Below are 13227 nucleotides of genomic sequence, written 5' to 3' on the forward strand. Positions count from 1 at the left end.
GAGGTCTTCATCTAACTCCATTGACGACCAGAATGATAGTTCTTCGGATACACTATTTTCTGATGAAATAGAAAATAGTATTTGCAGATAATGCATTGGGATATCTATACATCCATAATTGGGATATCCATATGGGATATCCATATTTAGAGATTAGGTGGGGAAGGCAAAAAAGTGTTACATATCTTGTATAATTTAGCCACCTTGATTAGAGATGGACCTAACTGAAGATACTATACTTCTGTCCTCATTGATTAAGATTTTTAGGTGCAGCTATTCTCTCTGACATCCCTGCTTGCCTAGATGGTGTCACATACATCTAACATACAGGCATACTACCTGCAAGGGAGGAGCTAATTTCAAAGGGCTGTTTGTTGTTGTGGGCAGCTCAGTAAATGGATTGAGCGACCGCATGGACCCAAATACTCATATGAGACACTTTAGCCCTGAGGCCCTGGCCCGTTCTCTCCTACCTACGTTTTTAATATATTTTTGTGTGATGGCTCCATTTATGTCCTGTTCTTTGTAAAACAACTAGCACAGTGGTGCTCGGGTTGTGACTGGACCCCTGGGCGTTATCATGTCATTAATAACAGTAAAGTCATTTCCACCTTCAAAGCCTGTGATGACCCCATCATGTTCTTCTATCTATTTTTTAAATAGTGTTCATTGTTAGTCCTCATAAAGACCACAGGAGGAACATTGACTTGCCACTGAGAATATTGGATCTTAGAGCGAACAGATCAGTTGTGGTCAGTTTTGGGTATTTTGGTGCCTTTGTATTCTTCAGGTTAAAGTGCTATTTATTCTTAGTGGTGTTGACCTGATTTTAATCCTAGCTAATGCCTTGCAGCCATTGAATGGAATACATTGGGTAGAAAAATAAATTCAGTCTTATAGAATGATGCTATAAGAGTAGTTTAAAAAGGTCAAAGATGGAATTTATTTTCTCTGTGTTGCTGGAACTCCTGTGTTTGAGTGTTTAGAAACTTGATATGCCTTTACAGCAAGTGAATAAATCAGAGAAAAGCTAGAGCTTTATATTGGCAGTTCCTGAATACCTCGCCGAGTAGCTTCTCCTTGGAGGTAAATCAGTGAGAGGTAAAAGGTGTTGAATGTCTTCACCTATTTGTGGATATAGAACAGATCGGGGCAGGACGGAATAGAATCCATCCATTAATTAAGTCACCACAAATGGTTTTCAGTCAATGCACAGTTTCTGCACATACTAGAATAATAAAGAATGGGGGCGTCTGTATCAGAGGTCATAAGAAAAAACTCAAGTGTGTTAAATGTTCACATCTGTCAATCCTGCTCTTTTTGGAGTGGATGGAAAATAGCTGAAGAAATCATGATGCGTGTCCCAAATGACTCTACGCACGATCTGGGAAGACTCCAGGGATGGTATTTGATGCTGAACACACACTATTTTTTCTCATCAGTCCTCAAATTGCCATTGCACACAGTTATTAAGCTATTACCCAGCTTTTGTGAAATTCACAGAATCGTTGCAACAAGATAAAGCCCTAAGTGAAAATCTCAGTGGCTTACAACAAACACTTGTTGAACAAAGCACAGTTCATTCTGCTGTTTTCTTCTGATGATGTTCAGGGGCATTTACATTTAATACACTAATGTATCAGCAACTGTATTCAAAGTGGGAGGAATAGAGAGTCTATTAATAGAGAGTCTCTAATAGAGAGTTTCATGAAAATATTTCATGAAACCTACTAATGAAAGTTAGGATTTTGTAGACTGCTCCCTGGAACAGTAAGATCTGTTGAGCACTTAGATGTGATTCCTGTAACTTGATCAGGGCACATGGAACTACTCTTACAGGAGAGGGGAAAAGACTACCTGGTTGATACAGTACAATTTGTTAAAAGGATAATTGGTGATTATGTGAATTTCTTAACAAAAGCTTTCAACTTTACTAAAGTACCAATTCACTTGTAGATTTAAACAAAATGCTGATGACTGATGATAAGGATTTTTATTGGTTTGAAGACTTTGAACAAAGGTTTAGTATAATCTGACTATGACTTCCATTGACTTTGGTGCAATAGGCCCAGAAAATGTTTCCATATTTTAGGTTGAAAATACTTTGGCTTTTTCTCTAGCGCTTACGATGTTTAAGTTACTAGAAACACTTTTGCTTTGCACTTCTTAAATGTATAATTTTCATCTTGTGCTGTTTTTTGCTCAAACTAAATGGAGTTTTAGTTTTAACCACTCTTCTCTTAAAGAGAAAGAGAAAGCTTATTTTAAATATGGTCCTTTTCATGGAATCTTAAAAAAAAAAAAAAAGGTATTAGAAATACTTAATTTACACAAATTTTTAGAAAACATTTGTTCTTTATTTCTTAAATGCTATGCCTGCATTTCAGATTTATAGTACCCATCCCTTTTAAAAATGGGAAATGTAGACAAGGAAGACAAGGAAATGATTCCAAGTGTTCATTTAGTTTTTACACTGAAAGACATGAATCTTTTGGTGTTCAATTTTGTGCAGATGGTTCAGAGCATATATTAATCTACGGTGGGGGCATGTGTATGTGAACCCTTAACATCTGGAAATAAAATCAACTTCCTTATAATCTGTACAGAGTTTTTTTAAAAAAGACCAAATTATCTTCCTTGTTATTCAGCTGAAAGGGTTGTGTTTGCAACAGGACAACAACAATTCTAGCAGAATTTTGCCAGATGTGTAGTAATGCCTTTGTTTCACTTTGGGAAGGTGACTGTTTTAAAATGGCTTTTCTAATTCAGAATATTTTGATATTCAATAAATAATTTAAAAGAGTCTCGATTAGGATGGATGCCTTTAATAAATGTATTTTAAATTAAATAGGATTGAAATATTAATTTATTTTTTCTGCCTAGCTCCAAGTTGCCCATCAAGTCGTATTTTTTGTTAGCTCCAAATTCTCCCCTGTGTAAAGTCACGGGGTCAGCAGACTTAATCCATGCAAACATTTTTGCCCAGTGTCACTTTTGGTAACTTAATTTATACTTAATTGTTCAATATAATTACAAAGAGTACTTTAGTGATATTTTCTGAGAAATAGTCTCAATGAACCATTGCTAACACCATGGCTCCACAAATGAAATGTAGTATCTCAGTCTGCTAGTTCTGGCATCAGGTTTTTTGTTAAGTAAATAAAAGGTGACATGAGTAGATTTGCTGCTGAGCTCAGCCTGCAAAAAAGAATAATTTCCCCCATACCACATCAAGGTTTCTTACTCCTTATATCATTTCCCTGCACTGAGTGTAATGGGACTCTGTATAAGCCATCTCCACAGTAGGGTAGCTTCTCAAATAGGCTGGTGTATTCCTGCTTGGTATCTGTGGACTATGGATAGACTATAATAATGACACAACACTGGGCACTGTTGTTACAATCATATTGGAGAGTCTGCTGCATTTTTTATAGTGCGTGTGTTGCAGGGCGCTGTACAATTTAACTTGGGCACCAGCTTTTATTACAAAAGGCTAGGCTGGCTTAAATTCATACTGCAACTCAGAACACTAAAGAGAATGACACCACCAGTAGACGTGGAGCTTTATGAAAACTGACCTTCATGCTATTACTAAAAATAACAAAACAAAAGCTCGACACTGAATCCTAATGAAGAAGATCTTTGCATCAATTCAGAGAATGTAATATCATTTTGTAGACCTTCTCAGGTGGCTAGAGTAACTCTCCACTGCAGCTGTGAAAGGATGAGTGCAATTACTTGTGTAATACTCCATTTCTAAAGTGCTGAATAGCCATTCAGTTCCTTGATCAAGGCCGTTGTTGGTCCTTTGCTATCCGGTGAAAATGATATGAAAAAAATATTAATATGTAAACGGTAGTATCTATTCATATAAAAATAAGAGGAATAATGCATGCCTGCTCCATAGGTAATCTGGAAGTATACCTGTCTATTATTCTTTTTTCAGCTGGTCAAAATATTTTTCTTTGCTTCTCTGTATTGCACATGGATTTCTGAGGTTCCATTCAAGTTATTTCCTTAAATATTTGATCTAGTAATTCTTATGTAAATACTAGTAATCCAGGGCAAGATTCTGGTCTATTTTCATTTGCCAAGGTCTGGAGTAACTGTGTTCAGCCGAATTATTCTACACTTGTGTGGTAAAGGAGATCATGGTCTGGTCCGTACTGGTAAATGTGAGTTGTAGTCTCTCGTTTGATTCACTTAATGTTGTTCTCATTATGTTAATGGCTGTTGCACACATATATTAGGAGAATAGACCCTATTAGGAACTGTCTAAAAAGTGAAATGAAAATGATAATCAGTTTGTCTTGGATGAGGTATTGTATTTGTTCTATGGGATTTTAAAGGATATTGTAGTGTTTAAATTATCTGGTGCATTAGAGACTGGTTCAGATAGGCTTCGGTTGATTGACAGTGGTGGGTATATTTTAGAAAATTATTATACGCATTGGGACTTTAATTTTGCTGTGAATTATATTATTTTTGGAAATGTAAATTGCCATCTCTCCCAGGAGAAAGAAATAGTGTTCCGCTTATTTGATTTTTAGCAATAATTAAAATGATGTGTTAAATTAGGCTCAGGTAGTATCGTGAAACGGGACTTACCTACCTTGTGTGGAGGAGTTCAGAATCCTTGGCAGAGCCATGAAATTTTGTAGTAAAATAAAGTGGGTACTCTGTGGCTTGTATCCTAGAACTCACCCTTCTCCACGTGTATCATCATGTAAGAAGTGTATCATCATGTATCATCAAGTAGTCTGGCAGAGAGACAAGGTGGCAGAGCCGCTCACTGAGATCGAGGGTGGGTGCTCTCCAAATGAGAATTAAACTAATTGAAGAACGGATGAGTGGACTCGAGCTATTGCCTTGCCTTACACTTAGCTGACACAGAAGACTGTAATTTTGAATGCTGTCGATCCTTTAATTTTCATCTGTTGCCATTCATGAGGCTATGACTGAATCAGTAAGTACCTATGCAAGGGCTTCGAAGGAGAATTCACTGCCAGCTGAATAGATCTGCACGTTACATCTCACTTTTTAGACCACTGGGCTTTGTGGTAGGGCTGTAGGAGGGAATAAGGTTAAAAGAAAAATCATTGGATCTCCTTGTTGTTTGGACTTCATGGTTTCCTACCAGCAGCCCCAATTTAGTTAAGGTTGTTATTTTCTCCCCTAGAGAAGAGAAATCAGGAGAAAAGTAAAGTGATGTTTGTTACAGCTGATGGGAAGCAAATTGAGTGCAGTGGAGTGGGTGATCTTTATTGAGGACTAGGTGGCAATGTCACATATCACCCTCTGCGCAGAACCTGGCAAGTGTAAAGATCCTCTTTCCTTCCTAACCAGAGCAGGGGACGGTTGTCACGCTAGATGGATGGAGTGGGTGTGAGAGGACTCGGAGAGTTCTTTTATGCGTCTAGTTGAGGAGAATCTGAGATAACCTGTTAATCTCCAAGGGACAGCAAAGAAAGTCAACAGCTTGGTTCAGAGAAAGAAAAAGCCTTAAGTGTGAGTACTATGAGAGCAGCGTAAGTTGTTTCTAAATAGGGGCAGTGTGTTTCTCCATGTTCATCCTTAAGTGCTCTAAGCACAAGATGTTTGTCTGAAGCACAGGGCTGGGATTTGGAATAGCGTTCAAATAATTTCCATAGTTCCAGCAAAGACAATTATAAATTTACCATATCAGGGAACTACAGAATTAAGACTTAAATTACTTTCTGTTGTACTACATTGTCTGCATATGCTCCATGTATAATGTCATAAAAATGGAAACGCTCTGCAATTTAACCGTGCCACTTCTTACTGAGGTTATCCTGGCCTTTGAAACCACTTATTGTCCAAACACTGGGAGGAGCATCAAGAATGGATTCCTAGCGTTGATTTTTAATTTCTTTCCACTTTTGTCATGGGCTTTACAGGTATGACCTTATCTCAAAATGCTTGTATTTAATTACAAATTGCTTACATCTTCTATAATTATATAGGTGACAATGTGTAGTCGTAATTTAGGATGCTACAGTTCAGCTGTGGTAGGAAACTACAGTCTCTGGGGCCTGAGATTATAATTCTCAGTGTTTTGGGAGTGTAAGCAAAAGTTAGCAATGTGATGCTCAAATTTTGTGAGATTAGGGACCATCCACTTAGGCATCTCTCTAGCAGAAATTCACGGAATCACGGAATCACGGAATCTTCAGAGTTGGAAGGGACCTCTAGAGATCATCTAGTCCAACTCCCCTGCTAGAGCAGGATTGCCTAAAGCACATCCCTCAGGGCTGCATCCAGGCGGGTCTTGAAAATCTCCAGAGAAGGGGACTCCACAACCTCCCTGGGCAGCCTGTTCCAGTGCTCTGTCACCCTCACTGTAAAGAAGTTTTTCCGTGTATTTGAACGGAACTTCCTATGTTCTAGCTTGTGCCCATTGCCCCTTGTCCTGTCACTGGGAACCATTGAAAAGAGCCTGGCTCCGTCCTCCTTAAACCCACCCTTTAGGTACTTGTAAACATTAATCAGGTCCCCCCTCAACCTTCTCTTCTCCAGGCTAAAGAGTCCCAGCTCTTTCAGCCTTTCCTCATAAGGGAGGTGCTCCAGTCCCATAATCATCTTGGTTGTCCTTCGCTGGACTCGCTCCAGCAGTTCCCTGTCCCTCTTGAACTGGGGAGCCCAGAACTGGACACAGTACTCCAGTTGTGGCCTCACCAGTGCAGAGTAGAGGGGGAGAATGACCTCCCTCGACCTACTGGCCACAGTCTTCCCTATGCAGCCCAGGATGCCATTGGCCTTCTTGGCGACAAGGGCACACTGATGGCTCATGGATAATTTGCTGTCTACCAGGACCCCCAGGTCCTTCTCCTCAGAGCATTCAGAACATTACTGTAAACCAAACACAAACAAGGAGAATGCAAAACTTGCAACGCTGAATCAAAACAGCTCTGTGATTCCTATAGTCTCTATTGCCAGGTAGTACTTCATTTTTCCGAATGCAGGGATAGAAAATGGCCAGTAATGGGTAACTGCCAAATAAACATAAATTTCAACATTACTGAGGCTTATCATATGCAAACCAAAAAAAGTAGAATAGTATTCTCTCCAAAACATTATTTATAACATTAGCTGGTGTATTGATTGGATATCCTCTCAACCAGTGTTTTTATTGACTTTATGTTCTTATCTGTTCATCATAGTACTATTCCTTTTCACGTTCCTTTTCTTTTTCATACCTGGAGGCAAAAATGTCATTTCATCTCAATAACAATTGGACTCGATGATTTTCAAATTCATAAAAAATAAAAAAGCCTGAGAGGTTCGCCAAATCCTCCACATTCTGCATTCATATTTTTCTGTATTGCTTTCCCCAGCCTCCTGTGCCTGCGTCTTGATGACCACTTCCTTGTCAAATCAAAAAGTCTTCCTGCTGTCAGAGAAACTCCTTAGTTCTGCCTTCTATTATTTGGAACAATTTCTTCACATCTCTCCACCTCATCAACTCACCTTATTGACTGTCGCTTGTGCTTCACATTTTGTCAAAGAACATATTTTTCTCCCTTTTCCTTGCCTGTATCTTCATTTCTTTGTCATTCTGCACTGTCTTGGTATTGCAGTCATTAATTGCAAAATTTCAAGGTAAAAAACAATATGGGCACAGTTTTTTTGAAAAAGAAGCTGTAGAATATTTGCCTTATTCTGTTATTTCCCCTGGCTGCTTCTCTCCCAGCAAAAATGAGGCTCAGTTTCTGTAAAATGTTCTTTTTCAGCTCCCAGCTCTGTCGTGCAAAACGGCATCTTGAGGTTGGCTCATCCATGTTGATTATGGTTATGTAGAAAGGGAGGACGAACAGCCTTGTTCTTCTGCTATTTCTATTAGACCAAATGAGAATCATTCTTTCTCAAAATCATAAGCAAGTATTATGCAGCCATTTGCTGTGTGGCACTTGCAAGGAAAAGCCATTGCAGGAAAATATCTTTATCAGGAAATACTGATAGTATTTTTCTAGAGCTGAAACTTTAATACAGCACATTACTGATGTGTCTTGCGCTATAACCGTGCTGTTGAATCGATGAGCAATTTTTTGCTTTAATCCAGCAGAGTATCTATAGTGGCAAAACTTTCCCTATGCAGATATGGCCAAAGAGGCCAAAGTCTGCCCCAGCCCTACCTCAGCTTGCTGTGTCTTTCAGCACCCTCACCTGGCCTAACTTCTCTGTGAACAAGAGCATTACTTTTTTTGTCATGTGAAATGGCTTCGTGTTAAGGAATTGTGCTGTCCTGTGGGCAAGCTGCATTTCAGACAGCATCTTGGCACAGAAGAAGCTGTCTGCTCTCGGGGAGTGATGTTTTCCTCTGCTTTTGAGCGTATCATATGTTTTTCACAAGTGAATTTCTTAGTCTGAACGTGATGCCATGGTGCGTGGATCAATACTGTTCCTCTGTGGCAAGGTATACAGAATGCCAAATGCGTTCAGCAGTCTGTTATTATAAGGCAACTTAGCGGAGCCAAGAAGCCTGCAACCACCACTTTCATTAAGGGTAATTATCCTTGAGCAGCTGGGATAGGAGCAGGAGCCTGAATGGTAATTAGCTGCAATTGTTAGGAGATGCATTTTCAGGTTCCTGTACCATTTTTCTCTCTGTTTAAAGGACAGACTGAGGGAATTGTGATAAATCCTGAGTTCTTGCTGTTGGAGAGGAGCTAGCTGCCTACTGATCAGCTCAAATTAGAATGTTCTTTGCATGTCCGTGTGGTCTTGCTGCAGTGAGAAATCATCCTGCACTTGGATGGTTTGGGTCTTTGCGGCAACATTAACATTTTCCTGTCTGTTTTCTCAACAGATGTATTGCTTTATTGTTGAGTTTTATGTTGTAATAAATTAAAGTGACAACTACTGCAGATCTGTATTTGTTATACAGGTAGAGAGATACGTATGCATGCCACCAATGAACAGAATTACCAGACTGGTAGAAGCAGACAGATAAAACCTCAGTCACAGATAAGCTCGATGTGTTTCTATCCATCAACCTTTTCAAAATATACATTTTCAGCAGAAGTTTGGTGCTAGATTTAAATGGAAGAATGACTTTTTATTTTTAAACACACCCCCCCCCCCCCCCAATCTTCTTTGGTGTTATGTTTTGGTGTCAGTAAATAGCATTGGAAGACCCTGAGAAGTAGCATGGCCTTGCTGCAAGATCTTTTCATGAAATGAGAGAATTTGTAAAGAGAGGAAAATAAATTAGTAAAGCTCTTATCACACAGCACAAATCTGCTAGACACTTGATCACCTCTGCTCTGTTTTTGGATTATATAACAGTCATCCTTATCTACTAATGTTCATCTTCAAAACTTTTTACAAGTATTAGTTGGAGTACTAGTATTAGTTAACCACTAAAAAGAGGTGCATGATGGAAAACTGAAATAAAGATGTTAGGTAGTACACACATTTCCTGTACTACATTTCTGTGTAGGAAACACTTCTTGTTAGTTTGGAAGAAAAAATAAAGATTAAAGACTTGCTTCTGTGCTTGCAAAGGACCCCTGAGGAATTGTGTCGGTGAGGATCAAGGGCACTCAGTATGTCTGTGCTAGATGCTGGGTCCTGGTAGGATTTGTCCTGGACGTACAGTTGTCTTTTCTGATTGCCCAATTATATTTTCCATGACCTGCATTTGTAGTGTACTATGTAGAATAATTATTGATTTCTTTTCACATTGCATGCAAGAATAAACAATAACGATCCCTGTCTGTAAAGCAGGCATGTTTCATGATATTACAGATTTGACTGTATATCCTGTTTTTTCCCTGATACTTAAGACTTTTTTCTGTGAGTTATGGTTTTTCTGCTGTTAGAAATGTAAAACAATGGTTTCATCCCCTCCTCCAGTTCTAGCGGAATTTCAGCATGTGCTATTTATGACAGTATTGAGAATCACTGATGGATTGCATCGGTGCGAGTGGAGAGGACTCCAGCGGAGACTGAAGCATTTGAGGAGCCAGGCACAGGTCTGATTTTTGCTGTATGCCTTGAGGTGAGTTTTTCAACTTTCTGAAAGCCTTTTTGGAAGTCTCCACCGATCTCTGGAGGGGAGGCCATGCTGATCTATCCCTTAATCAGTAGCAGAAGTTTTCGTTGTCAGGTACATTTCTGTCTCTGACACTTTTCCTTTGCAAACCACAAAGTCCAGCAGTTCATGTTCTGTTGTAAGTGTGCTTTGTTAGTGCTGGTGCTATTTTGGCTGCTGCTTCTTGTATAGAAAAGAACGTGGTATAAAGGCTTGGTTATAGTGAAGCCTAAGAGAGATGAGCTCAGAGCATGGAGTAGAGATGTCTTGAGCTTAAAATAATGATTGATTTATAAACAGCAGAATCTATCCAAATACCTTCCTGTGCAGCAGCTCTTCTCGCTGCCCTCTTCCTTCTTTTTGGCTAATCTTCCTGTCCAGCAGCTATTTGCTTGTAGGTTGTATGAAGTTACAACTTAATAATGGGAATTCCCCCATTTGTTGGCTACATATAGGCCCCCTGGTGCCTTGTTAAGTGCTCCATTACCAGTGAATGTTCTTAATTATGTTCTGGAAGACATTGTTCAAGTCACAAGTCATTTACTCAAGGTTTGGGCCCAGCAGGTAAACATTTTCAAATTAATTTAGGTTGCTAAACAGAAACTGCTTAGATCTCTTGAATGCTGATAACTTGCACTTCCCACTGAATTCAGTGGGAGAAGAGATTATTTACCACATTTTGAAATCAGGCTGATTGCTGGTTAAATGACAGCATGAGCTTTTGCTAGTCTCCCAGTTTGGAATATGTTGAATATGATTTGGATGTAGAGAGAGGTGTCTATAAAGTGCCTGACTTGCATATTTAGAAGGGACATTAGGCATGTGCTAATGAAAACAGTCACCTATAAATTACTAGTAGCAACGTCTGATCATAAATGACTAAACATGAAGATTTGTTGTTCTCTATCTTACCAGTTTTACATAAAGTAAAACAATAAAGCTGTCTTAAGAATCTCTATTATTTCTATGTGCCTGCAAATATGTACTATAGCAAATGCTCTAAATATTGTAGATACTAAAGGTATTTATAGGTGAATGATTTTTCTTTTATTCTTTTATATAAGGACATAACTTTGGTTTTATGGACCTTCACTTAATGTAAATCTTTTTTTTTCCCTTTCATTGAAAGCCATAGAATCTTTCTGATTTCTTTGCTGTCATTATCATCATCAACTTTGTCCTTGTGCCTTTACTAATGAATGACAGCCATTAGAAAACCAGCGTCAGCAAAATTTATACAGGACTTTATGCAGCAGGAAGGGCAGGACTCCCAGGGTTGCTCTGCTGATGCACCCAGACCTTTACAACAGCAGACTTACATCGTGACCAAAACCAGACACTGACAAACAATAGGGGAAAGTGTTTCCTTGCCTCCCATATCCAGTAGTAAATCAATCAGTAAATAAAGCTAGCAAGCAAGCAAACTAAAAAACCTCTGAACAGATATAAATTTCCTTTAGCCTGGCTTACATAATTCCATTAATTTTCAGTGAGAAGACCGTGCCCCTCTCTCACTGACCAATAAAGAAATGGAAGGTTGTGAGTTTGACATGAGTATGGCCTCAGTTTCTGATGCACACACTCATCAATTATGATGATACCTGAATTTCCAGAATCTTAATTTCAATAGGGTCTGTCGACAGAAGAATAGCTTGTATTAGAAGTGGTCATGGTGGTTTATGTAGCAAACTTCTACATGGGCATGGTTTTTTTCGTAGCTGGAACTGGGGACTCCTTTTATTGTATCTTAAAGTACATGCAGTTTTGTTTTTTATTCACTCCCACCGTTGATGACCTGTCCACCTTTGAGAAAACATGCTAACTGTTTTAATCTGAGCTAATAGCGGTGAATATCAATACTTTTTAGTGCTATACTTTGGTTTCCATCTGTGACTTTGTTAGTATAGAACTTCTGACTTCAGCATAGCGATCTTAATCATTGAGCTTGCAGAAAAACTGTCAACAACAGACTTTTATTTTTAAATAGCTGTAATGCTATACTTGTTAAGATTTCTTTAGGAAAATATCACTTCAACACACATCTGCATCTACCCACAGTAAAAAGGATGATATTTTAGGTAGGTAAAGCCAAAAAATCAATGTCAAATATCATGCAGGTTGTTCTGTCAGGGTTTATGAAGTAAAATCTATCTATTTGTAAGTGAATTTACAATAAAAATCCAGATTTCTATCAGTGAATCTTGCTAAAAATATTGTACATGTAGGGAAGGGAACGGAGACATCAGACCCTGTGGAAGTGTACAAGAAATATAACCCCTGACTGACATCTCCTGGAAGCAGGGAGGTGCCTGAGGCATCTGCCAGGAAAGCTGTATGTAGATGGACTGCTTAGTCACCAGGAGGTGGGTGGCACTGAAAACTGGTTTGCAAGACTGGTTGTGTGTCTTGAGATCATACAGGTTGTGTGGGTATTTGACAACTGGGTGTTTGTGGAAACCGAGGGGCTCCTATTGGAAGAACACATAAATAATAGGGATTTGGGTTACTTTGGATAGAAAAATAAGTAAGTGCTTAGAAAAAAGGATACTGGGTGCTTGAGGGGTGTGTGCAACATCTGGATTTGGAAGAACATGAAACTGCTGAATCAGCACAGTAGACCCTAACTTTGATGCTGCTGTTTCCATGTCCCTGTGGCCTTTGCTAGCTGAATTAGACAGCCGGGGGTGAGGTCCCCAACTGCCCTTTCTGCAGTGGTGATTGTGGCTTGAAGTTCTTGCTGTGCACTTGCCATGCTCAGCAAGACTCGAGCTATGGGTTGGAACTGGTCTGGGGTGAGGAACAGTGGAGGACCTCTCTTCTGACAAGCGAGCAGCCCATGAGGTTTCTCCAGCTAAGTGAGCCACAAAGACAGGGGTCCTGTTTAAGTACCAGTAAGCACTTTGATACATGGTTAAAATGAAAAAATACCTTAGTAGAGCTGGCAAGAAAGACTAATGCTGCAGACATTGTGGATGTAGTGGTTGAAAAAGTTATCAAAGTGGAAACTGATTGCTCTACCTTTGTAACAGAGACTTCAGCCCCTTCATTTTTAACATCTGGGATGCTCTCTTTAGTTTCCTTTCTATTGAGAATAGAGAGATGACGTGCCTCAGTCAGGTTCGTCTGCCCTGCCATTCTCCCAGCTCAATATAGATAAGAATTTCTTTCTGCTT

The 13227-nt window shown here is 39.2% G+C and overlaps 1 protein-coding gene across 6 annotated transcripts in view; it reads left to right on the plus strand.

Annotated features, from left to right (window-relative positions):
- The window catches only part of SORCS2 (sortilin related VPS10 domain containing receptor 2), a 576222-nt gene that overhangs the window by 129947 nt on the left and 433048 nt on the right, over positions 1–13227 (plus strand). The window contains exon 1 of one of the 6 annotated variants that reach the window (XM_054203169.1): positions 12291–12417. The exons of the other annotated variants lie outside the window; for them this stretch is intronic. The gene's annotated coding sequence lies outside the window, so the exon portion shown is untranslated. Of the gene's footprint in view, positions 1–12290; positions 12418–13227 lie in introns of those variants that run through there. 6 annotated transcript variants of the gene reach the window in all.

This window comes from Rissa tridactyla, chromosome 5 (assembly GCF_028500815.1).
Source record: "Rissa tridactyla isolate bRisTri1 chromosome 5, bRisTri1.patW.cur.20221130, whole genome shotgun sequence".
Taxonomy (NCBI): Eukaryota; Metazoa; Chordata; class Aves; order Charadriiformes; family Laridae; genus Rissa; species Rissa tridactyla.